General features: G+C 41.9%; 1 protein-coding gene across 1 annotated transcript in view; it reads right to left on the reverse strand.

Moving 5' to 3' along the window:
* Window positions 1-14,933, reverse strand: part of TMC1 (transmembrane channel like 1) — a 479,796-nt gene that overhangs the window by 227,461 nt on the left and 237,402 nt on the right. The window lies entirely within an intron of this gene.

Raw genomic sequence — 14,933 nt, forward strand, 5'->3', positions numbered from 1 at the left:
TAGAGAAAGTAACTGCATTGGTGAAGGCAGTAGCTGAAAGAAGAAAAATATCTATTTAAAGAATGATTACTGAAGGACTTTGTATTCTCCCTTTGATGTGAGAAAAAACAGCTGTATTTGAGTTATTTTAAATTCGCATTTATACCACAGTATAGTTAAAGGACTGAACCATGCATATCACCACTAAATAAACATTATAGGCATTTCTACTAATTGCAAAACTTACTCTTTTTTTTTTTTTTAAGATGGAGTCCCACTCTGTCATCTGGGCTGGAGTGCAGTGGTGCCACCTCAGCTCACTGCAACTTCCACTTCCCAGATTCAAGTGAATCTCCTGCCTCAGCTTCCCAAGTAGCTTGGATTACAGGCATGCACCACCATGCCTGGCTATTTATTGTATTTTTAGTAGAGATAGGGTTTCGTCATGTTGGCCAGGCTGGTCTCGAACTCCTGTCCTCAAGTGATTCACCCACCTCAGCCTCCCAAAGTGCTAGAATTACAGGTAAAAGCCACCACACTGGTCCTGCAACACTTACTCTCCAGCCATCTAGACACGAAACCTTAAAGTAGTAGAATGGAATTTGACTGAAATTCGTCTGTTTCTTTCTCTAGGTGTGGTATCAGTGTTATCATAGTGCCTAAATCCAAGCAGCCATTTCATATCCTGGACATGATAATTGGTTGAAGAATAGGAACATGCCTGAACTCAGGCCAATAAGATGCAAGAAGATATTTTCTGGGAATGAAGCTTTTCCACTATTTCTGTTTAACAGACCATTTCTCTTTTTTCTGTGCTTCTTATGGAGCCACAGGCAGAGCCACACAAAGAAAGCAGACCTGACATATGGATCTTGGTGATTTTATTTGAATCCTGGATCAAGCCAAGCCTGACCCCTGCATCTCAATTTACTTTTACTTTTCACAATTGGATCAGATTAATCTTCCTAAGACATTCACTTTGTTGCTAAAAACCTCCGTAGTGACCACAATGAAGTCCAAACCATGTAGTCTGATGTTAAAATGATTTCATTACCTGGTTCCAACTCAATCTCTTCATTCTTGCTCCCTCTGACTCTCCTTCTCATACACCATGCTCCAGCTCCATCGTGAGGAAAAGAGGGGAATTTTGCTTATATTGTTTCCTATTGTGAGAATAATAATCTTTTTTTTTTTTTTTTTTTTTGAGACGGAGTTTCGCTCGTTACCCAGGCTGGAGTGCAATGGCGTGATCTCGGCTCACCGCAACCTCCGCCTCCTGGGTTCAGGCAATTCTCCTGCCTCAGCCTCCTGAGTAGCTGGGATTACAGGTGTGCGCCACCATGCCCAGCTAATTTTTGTATTTTTAGTAGAGACGGGGTTTCACCATGTTGACCAGGATGGTCTCAATCTCTTGACCTTGTGATCCACCCGCCTCGGCCTCCCAAAGTGCTGGGATTACAGGTGTGAGCCACCGAGCCCGGCCTTTTTTTTTTTTTTTTTTTTTTTTTTTTTTTTGTAAAGACAGGGTCTCACCATCTTGCCCAGGCTCGTCTTGAGCTCCTGGACTCCAGTAATCTCTCACCTCAGCCTCCCAAAGTGCTGGGATTACACATGTGAGCCACCATGCCTGGCCTAAAATAATGATTTTGACATATTAATACTCTTCATTTGTTCTAAGCTTTAGCTCAAATACAACCAGGTTTCATGACAAAGAAATCAACAGGTGCTTCTTTCAAATTCACATGGTCATCTGTTTGTAATGCTTCCATGGTACCTACCATCTACCACCTTTTATTGAAAACTCCATTGTAAATTCCTTACTGACTATGTTTAGGGATCACACAAAAACATTTGTTGAGTACCTATAATGTATTGAGCATTGCACCATGTTCTGGATGATAAGAAGAAGAGGAAACAATTAATATTCTTTTATCATAACCTCTTTGCCAAATATATATATATATATTATACACACACATACATATATATACATATACCTGCTTAGTCTTCGTAACAACCATATGAAGCAGATGTTATTTGTTTCTCCCATTTGACATATGAGAAAACTAGGGAACAGAGAGATTGAACAAATTGTTCGAGTTGTTACAACTTGTAAATGACAAAGAAAATATTCAAACCCAGGCAGTCTAGCACCAGAGGCTGGAGTCAACTACTACACTAACTCTTGGTGCTTTTTATTTAGAGGAATAGACCATCAGCCACTAATATTTGCAGCATTTATAAATGTGTGTGACAAAGAAATTTAAGTATCTTTATAGTAAATATAACTCAATCCAAGAAAAAATAATTCCTACTCAATTATTACATAGCTAAAAATACTTAAAAGTCATTTTTCACTAATTGGTTAAAATATTTTAAGTAACATAAGTAGGTAACTTTCTGCAACCTGAATTTTTATTTTTACCTAATTACCGTGGCCAGCCTCAAAGAAGACCACCAATGACCCCATTTCCCCCTGTATGGTTCACTCCTAGATTTTACCAGAGTTAGTGTGTATGACCAATAGAATGTGGCAGAGGTACTGATATATTATTTCTAAACCTAAGTTATAAGAAGACTGTGCGTTTTGTCTTGGGTTCCCTGTCTCTTATCCCATCCCCAACCCCCACCCCATGCTTTTGGGGAAGCCAGCTGCTATGTCATGAGGTAATCTGGATAGCCTGTGGAGAAGCCCACATGGCAAGAAATAAAGTCTCCAGCCAGAAGAAACTGAGGCCTGCCAACAACCACACAAGTGAGCTGGGAAGCCCATCCTTCTCCAGTTAACCCATCAGATGAGACTGCAGCCCCAACTGAAAGCTGACTACAACCTTATGACAGGCTTCTATGGGCTAAATTGTGCCCCTCTAAATTCCTATGTTGACATCCTAACCCCACCACCACCACCACCTCAGAATGTGGATGTATTTGGAGATAGAACCTCTAAAGAAATAATTAAGGCTAAATGAGGCCATACAGCTTGGCCCTATTCATGTGACTATATTTGGGGATAAGGCCTTCAAAGAGGTGATTATGTTAAAGTGAGATTAAAATTTTATCTGACTGGGGCTGGGTGCAATGGCTCACACCTGTAATCCCAGCATTTTGGGAGGCCAAGGCAGGTAGATCACTTGAGGCCAGGAGTTCGAGACCAGGGCAACATGACAAAATCCTATCTCTACTAAAAATACAAAAATTAGCCAGGCATGGTAGCACGTGCCTGTAATCCCAGCTACTTGGGAGGCTGAGGCAGGAGAATCACTTGAGCCTGGGAGGCAGAGGCTGCAGTGGGCCAAGATCGTGCCACTGTACTTCAGCCTGTGTGACAGAACAAGACTCCATCTCAAAAACAAAATTAATATGACTGGAATATTTACAAATTTTCACTCAAAAAGACACAGGGGTGCATGTGCACAGAGGGACAACCATGTGAAGAGGAAGCAAGAGGACAAGCATCTGCAACCCAAGGACAGAGACCTCAGAGGAAACCTTGGTCTTGGACTTCTGGCCTCCAGAACTCTGAGAATGCATATTTCTGTTATTTAAGGTGCCTGCACTGTTGTACTCTATGACAGCAGCCCTAGCAAATGAATACAAACACTTTGAGCCAGAACCACCCAATGACTCTGCTTCTGGATTCCTCATCCCCAGAAGTCTATGAAACAATACATTGTTGTTGCTTTAAGCTGCTAAATTTTAGGGTAATTTGCTATGCAGCAATAGATAAATGATAACCCCTCAGTTGCTTGGATTCCTTGTGATATGATGAGCAATGATTTGTCTTTCTGAATCCATGTCATGATTAAATGTTATATTGTTTTTGGCATATGTTAGAGACAATTTTGTTGTCTGAATTTTTCAGAAACTGCTTATAAACTACCATAAAGTTTATTTTTTCATTCACATTATTTCATTTTAAGAGAAGAAAATAGCATATAAACAATTGATTAAGCCATACATACCTTAAAAATTATCTAGAATTTTTACAAAATTTCCCTTTAACATGTGTTGCCTATTTTCTATACTAATGATATATACTCTTCAGATATTGAATGAAGCATGTGTAAACACATATTATTCTATTTTCCTCATGAAATGGGAAGCCTCAGAGATACAAAAGAATTACCTCTGTCCCATCTTATCACTATTCATTGTACAAAACTTAGTTGAGGTTCTTTAAACTGTTTTTAAGTTCTGATGATGAACATTAAACCAACATGCTTCATCTATTTACTAAGTTATTTCTGAATTCACCCAACCAGCATTTCTTCAATGACTACAATGTGTTGGGCACTGCTATAGACATTGAGAATATAGCCATAAACAACACAGATAAAATGTCTCTGCTCACGGAGCTTGTGGAAAGAGACAGCAATAAACAAGAAAAATAAGTAAAATAGGCCAGGCGTGGTGGCTCACACCTGTAATCCCAGCACTTTGGGAGGCCAAGGCAGGCAGATCACGAAGTCAGGAGTTCAAGACCAGCCTGGCCAACATGGTGAAACCCTGCCTCTACTAAAAGCACACAAACTAGCCAGGTGTGATGGTGGGCACCTATAATCCCAGCTACTCGGGATGCTGAGGCAGGAGAATCGCTTGAACTCGAGAGATGGATGTTACAGCGAGCCAAAATTGTGCCACTGCACTCCAGCCTGGGTGACAAAGGCACATTAAAAATAAAAAAAACTGAATGCAACATTGACATGCTAAGGTTCTCTACAGAGATAAGCCTTCAGAACAGAGAAATCTGTCTGACTTAACATATCCATGCAAAATGTGTGTGTGTGTGTGTGTGTGTGTTTGTGTGTGTAGTGGGGAGAGAAAAAGAATAAGTTAGTGTGCTGGACATTACACTCATATGGTTATGAGTAGGGAGAGTAGAATAGGCAGAGAGCCAGAAAATGAAACAATAAAAAAGCCTTGATGTGTGGTCGGGCATGAAGTTGTACTTTGGGACTTCAGTGACTCCAGCAATGAGTTAATAAGCCAATAAAGTATGTGTCCATTTGAGATGCTCAGAGGCCAAAGCGCTTGAAACAAAGTGATTTACATGACCAATTTCCCCTGAGTCAGGATCGTATTCCTGTTTCCCAAGATGCCTTAAATATTTATCAGAGCCATCTGTACTATTGAAAAAAATAACCTCTGCAAAGCTCTCAAGACCACCTCCGTACACACTACTGTAAATGGCATTAAAATAAAATGAAAAGAAAATGCTCTATAGTGGGTGGTAATCTAGCCTTCCTCCTACCACCTCCCAAAACAAAAAGCCATAAACTGAATAGTAGATGCTCTTTATTTTTGTTATGAGTCAGCAGGTTTGGCAATTTTTCTAAAGTCAGAAATATTCACTGGGGATGAAGTACATTTCTATCTAAAAATACAAATGTTTTTTCAAAGAACAACATTCATCTCAGAACAAGGCAATATTAGTCACAAAACACCAACAAAATATTCTCAGGGTTCCAAAGTCTCTGAATAGGTGTCACACTTGGGAAATAAAAATTCACCAATAGGGGCTGGGTGTGGTGGCTCACTCCTATAATCCCAACACTGGAAGGCCAAGGCGGGTGGATCACCTGAGGTCAGCAGTTCGAGACTCACCTGGCCAACATGGTGAAACTCTGTCTCTACTAAAAATACAAAAATTAGCTAAGCATAATGGCACATGCCTGTAGTCCTAGCTACTCAGGAGGCTGAGGCAGAATTGCTTGAACCTGGGAGGCAGAGGCTGCAGTGAGCTGAGATCGCACCACTGCACTCCAGCCTGGGTGACAGAGCAAGACCCTATCTCCAAAAAAAAAAAAAAAATCACCAATAGGAGAATCACAGCAAGTCATTTGCATATCAAATCTGGGTTCAATTGTTGCCCACCACTAACTGGCTGAGTGACCTGGAGTGTGTTGTCTTACTTTCTCAAGTCTCACTTTCTTCATTTGTAATAATATGATACTAAAAACACCTGTGTCCTAGCATTGCCATGAGGATTAAAAGAGATATTAGAAGTGAGTCCAGGATGAGCACCTTTAATCCAAACATCTGAAATTCTCCAAAATCTGCAATTTTTTGAGCACTGACCCGACACCACAGTAGAAAATTCCACACCTGACCTCATGTTGACAGGTGCACAAAGTTATTTAAAATATTACATAAAATTACCTTCAGGCTATGTATACAAGGTATATGTGAAACCTAAATGAATTTTGTGTTTAGACTTGGATCCTATTCCCGAGATGTTTCATTATATACATGCCAATATTTCAAAATCCAAAAAAAAATCTGAAATCTGAAACACTTCTGGTCCCAAGAATTTTGGTTTTGGTTTTGGTTTTATTTTCATTTAAGGATCCTGCTCTGTGGCCTACATTGGAGTGCAGTAGTGAGATCATAGCTCATTCTAACCTTGAACTCCTGGGCTCAAGCAATTCTGCCTCAGCCTCCCAAGTATATAAAACTACAGGAATGCACCACCATGCCAAGCTAATTTTTTTGTTTGTTTTTGTTTTTTTTGAGACAGGGTATCACTCTGTGACCCAGACTGGAGTGCAGTGGCATGATCCTGGCTCATTGCAACCTCCACTGCCTGGGTTCAAGTGATTCTCCAGACTCAGCCTTCCAAGTAGTTGAGATTACAGGTGTGTGCCACTACTGCCCAGATAATTTTTGCATTTTTAGTAGAGATGGAGTTTCACCATGTTGGCCAGGCTGGTCTTGAATTCCTGACTTCAAATGATCCACCTGCCTCAGTTTCTCAAAGTGCTGGGACTCCAGGCGTGAACCACCACGCCTGGTCAATTTTTAAAAAAATTTTTGTAGAGATGGGGTCTCACTATGTTTGAGACTAGCCCAGGCTAGTCTCGAACTCCTGGTTTCATGTGATCCTCCTCTCACAGCCTCCCAAGTAGCTGGGACTATAGTCATATGCTGCCATGCCTGGCAACTTTTGTGTGTGTTTGTGTAGAAACAGGGTCTTGCTATGTTGCCTAGGCTGGTCCCAATCTCCTGGTCTCAAGCAGTCCTTCTGCCCCAGCCTTCTAGAGTGCTAAGATTATAGGAATAACCCACTGCACCCAGCTTGCCCCAAGCATTTTGGATAAGGGATACTCAGTCTGTATTTGGAACACAAAACACAGAAAGTGGCCAACAAAAATTTACTGTTATTATTTCAGAACAATAGTTCTCAGAGTACGGTCCCTGGACCAGCAGCCTCAGCATCCCCTGGGAACTTGTCAGAAATGCCAATTCTCAGATTCTATGACTTGAATCAGAAACTCTGGGGGTGGAACACAGACCTCTGTTTAACAAGTGCACACAGTGATTCTGGTACACACTGAATGAAGTTCGAGAATCATGCTTATAATATATAGGGTAAAACAGGAAATAAATTTTAATACAATTCATCATTAAAACTTTTTTTTATTTTAAATTTTTTCTTTAATTGGCTTATTTCTCCAAGAAAATGGGAACTTTTTTCTAAATTACTAGAAAAAGAATTTCAGCGGTAGCTTGAGAACATTAGATTTTTGTAGGATAACTCTTACCATCTTATTTTTCATTTTGCCAGACAGAATGCTTAACACCAAACAACTATGTTCCAAGATATCTATTATGAAATTGTGTTAATGTATTTTGTAAAGCCAAAGATATGATAGAAAAACTCATCTAAAAGAGGGAGAGCCCACAGTATTGGCGGTAATCATGAGACTGTACACTTGAACACAGCCTAGTATTCATCAGTCTTACCTATTTCTATACACAATCCCGTCACACCAGAGGATAGATGCTGAATCAGTGACAAAGCTAGTATCAGCATGTGACACAGGATTTCCAAATGTGTATTTAGTCAGTAAGCTGTGTACACAGTTAAAGGTAAAGTTGCCATCCAGAACAAAATGAACCAAAGTGTCTATTTTTGTCACTTCATCCTCCACATTGCTGCCATTGAGATTTTTCTAAAGTGCACATGTAATCATGCTACTGCACAGCTGAAAAGCCTTAAATGGCTTCCTTCCACCTGGCACACGAGGGCCCCATCAACCCAGTACGAGGGCCCTTATCCTACAATCACACAACCTCCATGAAGCCTTCCTTGACAGCCCATTTCCCATCACTAAGGAGTTGGTTTCTCCTTCCTCTAAGCTTCCTGAGCACTGTGTTCATACCTCTTGTAGTAATTTTCACATTGCATTATAATAGTTATTTAAATATCAATCTCTCAACAAGACTTTTGCTTAACTTTTACTGACAGCAAAAAGTGCATTTACTTTTTTCCTTTTTTTTTTTTTTTTTTGACGTAGAGTTTGGTTCTTGTCGCCCAGGCTGGAGTGCAATGGTGCGATCTCGGCTTACTACAACATCTGTCTCCCGGGTTCAAGCGATTCTCCTGCCTCAGCCTCCCAAATAACTGGAATTACAGGCGCCTGCCGCTAAGCCCATCTATTTTTTTGTATTTTTAGTAGAGACGGGGATTTCACCATGTTAACCAGGCTGGTCTCAAATTCCTGACCTCAGGTGATCCACCCACCTTAGCTTCCCAAAATGCTGGGATTACAGGCATGAACCACCATGCCCAGCCCAAAAAATAAATAAATAAATAATAATTTTAAAAAGCACATTTTTGTTTTTATGTCCCCAGCAGTTCACATCAAGCCCAGCATAAAAGAGACACTTAGTAAATAAATAATGACTTTTCATGGGTCTAAAATGTGAGATTTATTCAGAAATCAGAGATCAACTGAGGAAAACATGGTAATCACCTAGAACCTCTCCATCCACATAAAGGCCAAAACCTTTCAACTTTGAGAATAAGTTCTGCCACTTCCAAGGTTCCGATGTCATCCTCATTATAACAGAATACTCTCCAAGACAGAACAGCCTTGCTGTTGCCACTGTCTTCTGGCAGCCATGAAAACTCTTTCACTTCAGATACTTGGACCCCAAAAGTTGGCACTGATCTGAAACCCTTGACCTTTATCCAGGTTTTAAGTCATGAGCTTTAGAGCTTCAAGACTTAAGTTAAAGCAAAATAATCTGGGTGTAGCAGATTAGAAGCAGCCGACCCCATATTTGTTGGCCTGCTAAGTAATCCTCCTGGCCTCTGCACTCAAGAATTATGAAAAAAATTTGCTCATCCACAACCCCCCACCTTCTACCTGACTTCCCTCACAGCCCTGCTACCATTTCACAATCTCTCTTATTGGCTTTTTAGAATACTTTTCTTTCTCCACTTGTTTCTGCTCTGTGCCCCTGGTTTCTTATTCTTGCTAAACCATTTAGCCAGAAGCATTTGGCCCGCGGTAGCTGGAACATCCAGCCAGCTATGTATCTAAGCCCGTTTCTCCCAGGAGTACACAACACCTAAGAGTTACACCACCCTGCATCAATTGCAAATTGCCTGAGATTATCTTGTTTGTTGAGTTGCCCATGATCATCTCCCTATCTACTGTCCTCTCCCTTAGGCCAAAAGATACATTTCCAGTTTTTTAGTGAGCTTGGAGTCCTGCATGGGAATGGACAGAATGGTAACTCTTCAAGGTCTGCCTTGAGAAATCTATTGACAGTTCCCCATTACTCATTCTGAGTTGTCCAAGGCTGCTGTTTCCCTGCAAGCTTTTATGATGCTCTCTTCCAAACACCAATGAAAGCTTCATCCTTACAGGGCTTCTTTAAAGATGAAGTCCCATAATGAAAACAAGGCACTGCCGGGCGTGATGGCTCACACCTGTAATCCCAACACTTTGGGAGGCTGAAGTGGGAGGATCACCTGAGGTCAGGAGTTAGAGATCAGCCTGGCCAATATGGTGAAACTCCGACTCAACTAAAAATACAAAAATTAGCCAGGCACGGGGGCAGGTGCCTGTAACCCCAACTTCTCGGGAGGCTAAGGTGGGAGAATCACTTGAACCCAAGAGGTGAAGGTTGCAATGAGCCAAGATCACGCCATTGCACTTCAGCCTGGGCAACAAAGCAAGACTCCAACTCCAAAAAAAAAAAAAATCAAAACAAAAAAACCCAAGACACTTGGCACACACCACACACATTGTAAATAATCAGTGAATGATATGATGATATGTATATTGTAATTGGATTTTGGATTTTGGAGGCCATATTTGCTTCCTAGAACTGCCATAACAAGTGCCAAAAACTAGCGTAAAGAACAGAAACATATTGTCTCACATTTCTGGAGACTAGAAGTTCAAGATCAAGGTTAGCAGGGACATGTTTTCTCTGATACTCTAAAGGAGCATCTTCCAGTCTGTCCTAGCACCTGGAGGCTGCTGGCGACCTTTGGCATTCCTTGATCTATAGATGCATCACTCAGTCATATGACATATTTTCTTCGTATGTCTTTAAATCATCTTCCCTTGGTGTGTGTCTGTCTCTGTATCCAAGTTTCTCCTTTTATAAGGACACCAGTTATATTGAATCAGGGCCTAATGACTTATTTTTAATTTTATTATCTCTGTAAAGACTATATTCCCAAATACAGTCTTAGGGTCTAGGAGTTAGACTTCAACATATCCTTTGAACTGGGAGACACAACTCAATCCATAATAGAGGCATAGCAATCCACTTAAGTAAAAATATAGAATAGTATTTTTCTCACAACTAAAACAATTTTGTTTTGTTGACCCCCCCTTTTCTTGGTGAGAAGAAGAATTCCCTAGTTATATTTCAGTCTAATGTTAAACTGTTTCAATTCCCTTTGGTTATTCAAACAGTTGATGAGTTGCTACCTCAGGCACTTACTGTCTCCCAAGAGCAAATGCCTGGGTGGAGAGAAAGCAGTGGTGTGCTTTAAACCAGCTCTCTGGGAGAGAAACAATTAAAAGGCCCCAGTTTGTAGCATTTGCTGATTCCCATTGTGCATGGAGTGCCATATTGAATACTCCCACCCTGGCTGATTCAGTCTACCAACAACTGACAAAATTCCCAAGAATGGGCTAGGCGTGGTGGCTCACTCCTGTAATCTCAGCACTTTGGGAGGCCAAAGCAGGTGGACTGCTTGTGTTCAGGAGTTTGAGACCAGGCTGGGCAACAGAGTGAGAACTGGTCTCTACATAAAATTTAGCCGGGTGTGGTGGCACACATCTGTAGTCCCAGCTACTCAGGAGGCTGAGGTGGGAGGATTTCTTGGGCCCAGGTGGTCAAGGCTACAGTGAGCTTTGATTTCACTCAGCCTGGGCAACAGAGTGAGACCCTGTCTCAAAAATTTAAGAAGCTGACAAAATTAAAAAATTATCAAGAATGAACTGTTTCTAGCATGCTACCAAAGGCAAGATTTAGTTTCTCACTATTGCCTGCTCCCTTTCTCCTCTCCAATTCTCTAACCTGTGCCTACCCCCAAAGCTTCAGTCAATGGGTGAGAGAGACAGGGGCAACATTAACTTATTAGGGAAACCACAAACTGCTGACAGCAACTCTGACATCCCCTTTCTAGTGGTTGCTCCTTCTTCTCCTCTGCCAACATGGTAGGACCCTTGGTCTCCAACGTGTGGCAAGCATCCAAGTGCTGGATTGCATTCTTTGGCTCATTGGTGGTCCTGAGAGGGTCTTTCTCTATACAGTCTGTGATATGAAAATCCAGCTTCAACTTGGCCTTCTGGTATCTCCTCCCCAGGCCTTTTCTTAGAAACTTCAACCAGTAGTCTTTTGTGACTGAGATTTGCTCACCCACTGGCCAGGCCTTTTGGGAGATAATGACAGGAAGGCTTTCACCCCTTCCATCTTCTTCCACATCTGCCTAATGCAGGGAAATCCAAATGTCTTTATCAATGAAATAGTGGGAAATGGCCGATAGTGGTGGTGTCTCATGCCTGTAATCCCAGCACTTTGGGAGGCCAAAGTGGGTGGATAACCTGAGGCCAGGAGTTTGAGACTGACCCTGGCCAGCATGGTGAAACTCCATCTCTACTAATAATACAAAAATTAGCTGGGCATGGTGGCACATGCCTGTAATCCCAGCTACTCATGAGGCTGAGGCACGAGAATCGCTTGAACCAGGGAGGCGGAAGTTGCAGTGAGCTGAGATCGCACCATTGTACTCCAGCCTGGGCGACAGGGTGAAACTGTGTCTCAAAAAAAGAAAGAATAAAAAAAAGAAGGGAAATGCAGGTTTCTCCCTGGCATTCCCTCTCCTAGGTAAGCCATGCCTTTCCTACAAATTCCTGCTTGCTTGATTAATACCACTCTGCTGGTCTAATAGTAATCAATTTTAAGACAAGAGGTCATTGTCAATATCTAACCATGTGTAGATGAGGGAACAGACGGTTCTGACATCCTCAAATGTACAGGAAAAGGAGAGAAACAAGTCCAAAGTCCTTCCCCTCCCACAGGAAGAACAGCAGGAAGGATTTTCACAATATGATTTCGGCATTTTCCCAAAAGACATCATCTTCTTCTCTTCTGGCACCCCCTTTAATATGGTTTACTGACAAAGATTATGAAATTAGTTGGGCTTTCCTAACAGGCAGAAAGCAAGGATCAGGAATCACATAACCTAAGATCAAGCCTTCGACCTTGGAGAATTTAGTAATTGTATTATCAGAGCTCTGTGTCCACTGTATATGCTACATTCTTCAGCAACCTCTGGGGGCAGAAAAAGATATCAGTAATAAGTGATACTATCGTGAAGCAGAGAACAATCAGCACCTCACAACATTCAGTTACATTATTATTCTCCTAATGGAGGGGGAAAAAAACAAACTTTGCTTTGAATCAAAGCTGACCATAATCAAATCTGCCTCCCAAGGTAAAAGAACAGGAGAAGGACATCATTTATATCCCTGGGAAAATTAGTCTCTGTATGGGCCCCTTTCAGTCACAGAGACTGGTAGGCAGGAAGGGATGAGACCTCAAGTCGATGGGCTGTCAAGAGCAAGAGCTGGTTAGGTTGCCCTTGGATATGTAAGTAGATTGATGTAGTGTGTATATCCATTTATGAGGGTAGGTGGGGGGACTCCAGAAGTAAAGGAGAGAGCAAAAGGTGATAGCCAAGCTACACCGTGGTGGTTGAAGACTGAGTTTGGTGTTTTGTTTTGTTTCCATTTTCCATTGTCAATATCTGCACTGCTAGGATATAAACCCCCATCGTGCTCTCAAATGTGCAGTGAAGACCATTACACATAAAGTGCCCATGAGGGTTTTTTTTTCCATATAATCCAAAGAAAAGGGGACGACTGTGGCATTTGGCTGAGCATGGGGCACAGAGGAGGGAACTGGCGTAGGAGATGTGAGGTTATGGTGAGAATACAGAGTGAGTTTTCCCACAAGCGGAAACCAGGAGCCAGGCCTGAACTGACAGTGATCCCCAAGGAGATATAGAAATGTCAGGGAAGACAGAAAACAGAGGGTCTGTGCTGACATCTGGGTTGTATTATTATTATTCTCCACTGGGGAGCCAAACAGAACACACACAGCACAGCTGCCAAATACATCAAAGGCATGGGGGACCCCTTACGTCTGGGGGAGGGATTTGTGAGAGGTATCGTTGCTAGCTCTCAGTATGCCCCTAAGAATCGCTAACTTTTATTCCTACTCAGGGCCCGGGGTAAGAAGCATGGGAAATGCTGCTGTTTCCTGGAGCTGACATGTGCGTAGCAACACCTCATGCCAGTACCCACCCAAACGGCCACTCGCTCTTCAACCTTAATCTAAGAGAAGGTGAACAGCAGGTACCCTGAAGGTGGCCCTTCCTTTTCCAGAAACTGAAATCTGTCGCAGGGCACCGTGACTCCACAGAATTGAGTAGATCGGAGCCAATCTGTGCTATCGGGAGGAACTCAGTCCCTGTGCCCTGCTGACCCGCTTGGCAAGGGCGTGTTTCACGCCCTGTGTGAACAGAACCACCATCATTCTTTCTTTTCTGTGAGTGGAGAAATCTTAGTGGCTAGGACTTTGCACCATTACACACGTAAAATCTGCTTCTCTAAAGAGCTGGTCTTAAAAAGCCTTTTATAAAAAAACTTTTCTTATTAGGAATTTCCTACCTCCTCATCTAAAAAGTCTCCCACATGTGGTTTGGTGGTAGTTGCCTCAGCTCTTTGACATTAGCAGCAAAGCCTTCAGCAGTCTGGGATTCAATTTGTGAAATTCAAATCCGCAGATATTTACAAGGGTTGTTGGTAGACAATGTACCTTCCACACCATCACAAAATGAGATAGGAATCTGAGGTTTTCATGGTATATATTTAGAAGGCACTGACAGTCAAGTATCTCACAATCACTTTTCAGAAATGCTAGTGGTTATTTTTCTTGTTCTTTTCCCCTTCTTTTTTATTTCTTTAGTTAGTTATGTATTTTCTTCAAGGGAGGATGAAAGCCTTCAACATTCGAATGCCATGGAGGCTTACTGATACATTCTTTACTGCTATAAGAAACCCAAAGCAGGCTGGGCACGGTGGCTCATGCCTGTAATCCCAGCACATTGAGAGGCCAAGGCAGGTGGATCACCTGAGGTCGGGAGTTCAAGACCAGCCTGACCAACATGGAGAAACCCTGTCTCTACTAAAAACACAAAATTAGCCGGGTGTGGTAGCACATGCTTGTAATCCCAGCTACTTGGAAGGCTGAGTCAGGAGAATTGCTTGAACCCAGAAGGCAGAGGTTGTGGTGAGCTGAGATCGTGCCATTGCACTCCAGCCTGGGCAACAAAAGGGAAACTCTGTCTCAAAAAAAAAAAAAGAAGAAGAAGAAGAAGAAGAAGAAGCCCAAAGCAACCATTGGTTTTCACAAAGAACAGCATGTACAATTTCTTATCAGGCCTTCTTTGGTGTAGACTTACATTAAGAGGCTTTGATCAACTTTTTTCATGGATGAGAAAGCAAGTACTTTCAATTGTTCTTTTTCTGTGTCTTTTTTTCTTTTTCAATTGCGACTGTGAACTGACAGTCTCAATTGTTGAAGTCATTATTTCTGTTCACCAAATATTTCCCATTCCTCTTTCCTGAGCACAG

Source organism: Aotus nancymaae, unplaced genomic scaffold (genome assembly GCF_030222135.1).
Source record: "Aotus nancymaae isolate 86718 unplaced genomic scaffold, 86718_ANA_hifiasm-v0.15.2.pri h1tg000041l, whole genome shotgun sequence".
NCBI classification, from domain to species: Eukaryota; Metazoa; Chordata; class Mammalia; order Primates; family Aotidae; genus Aotus; species Aotus nancymaae.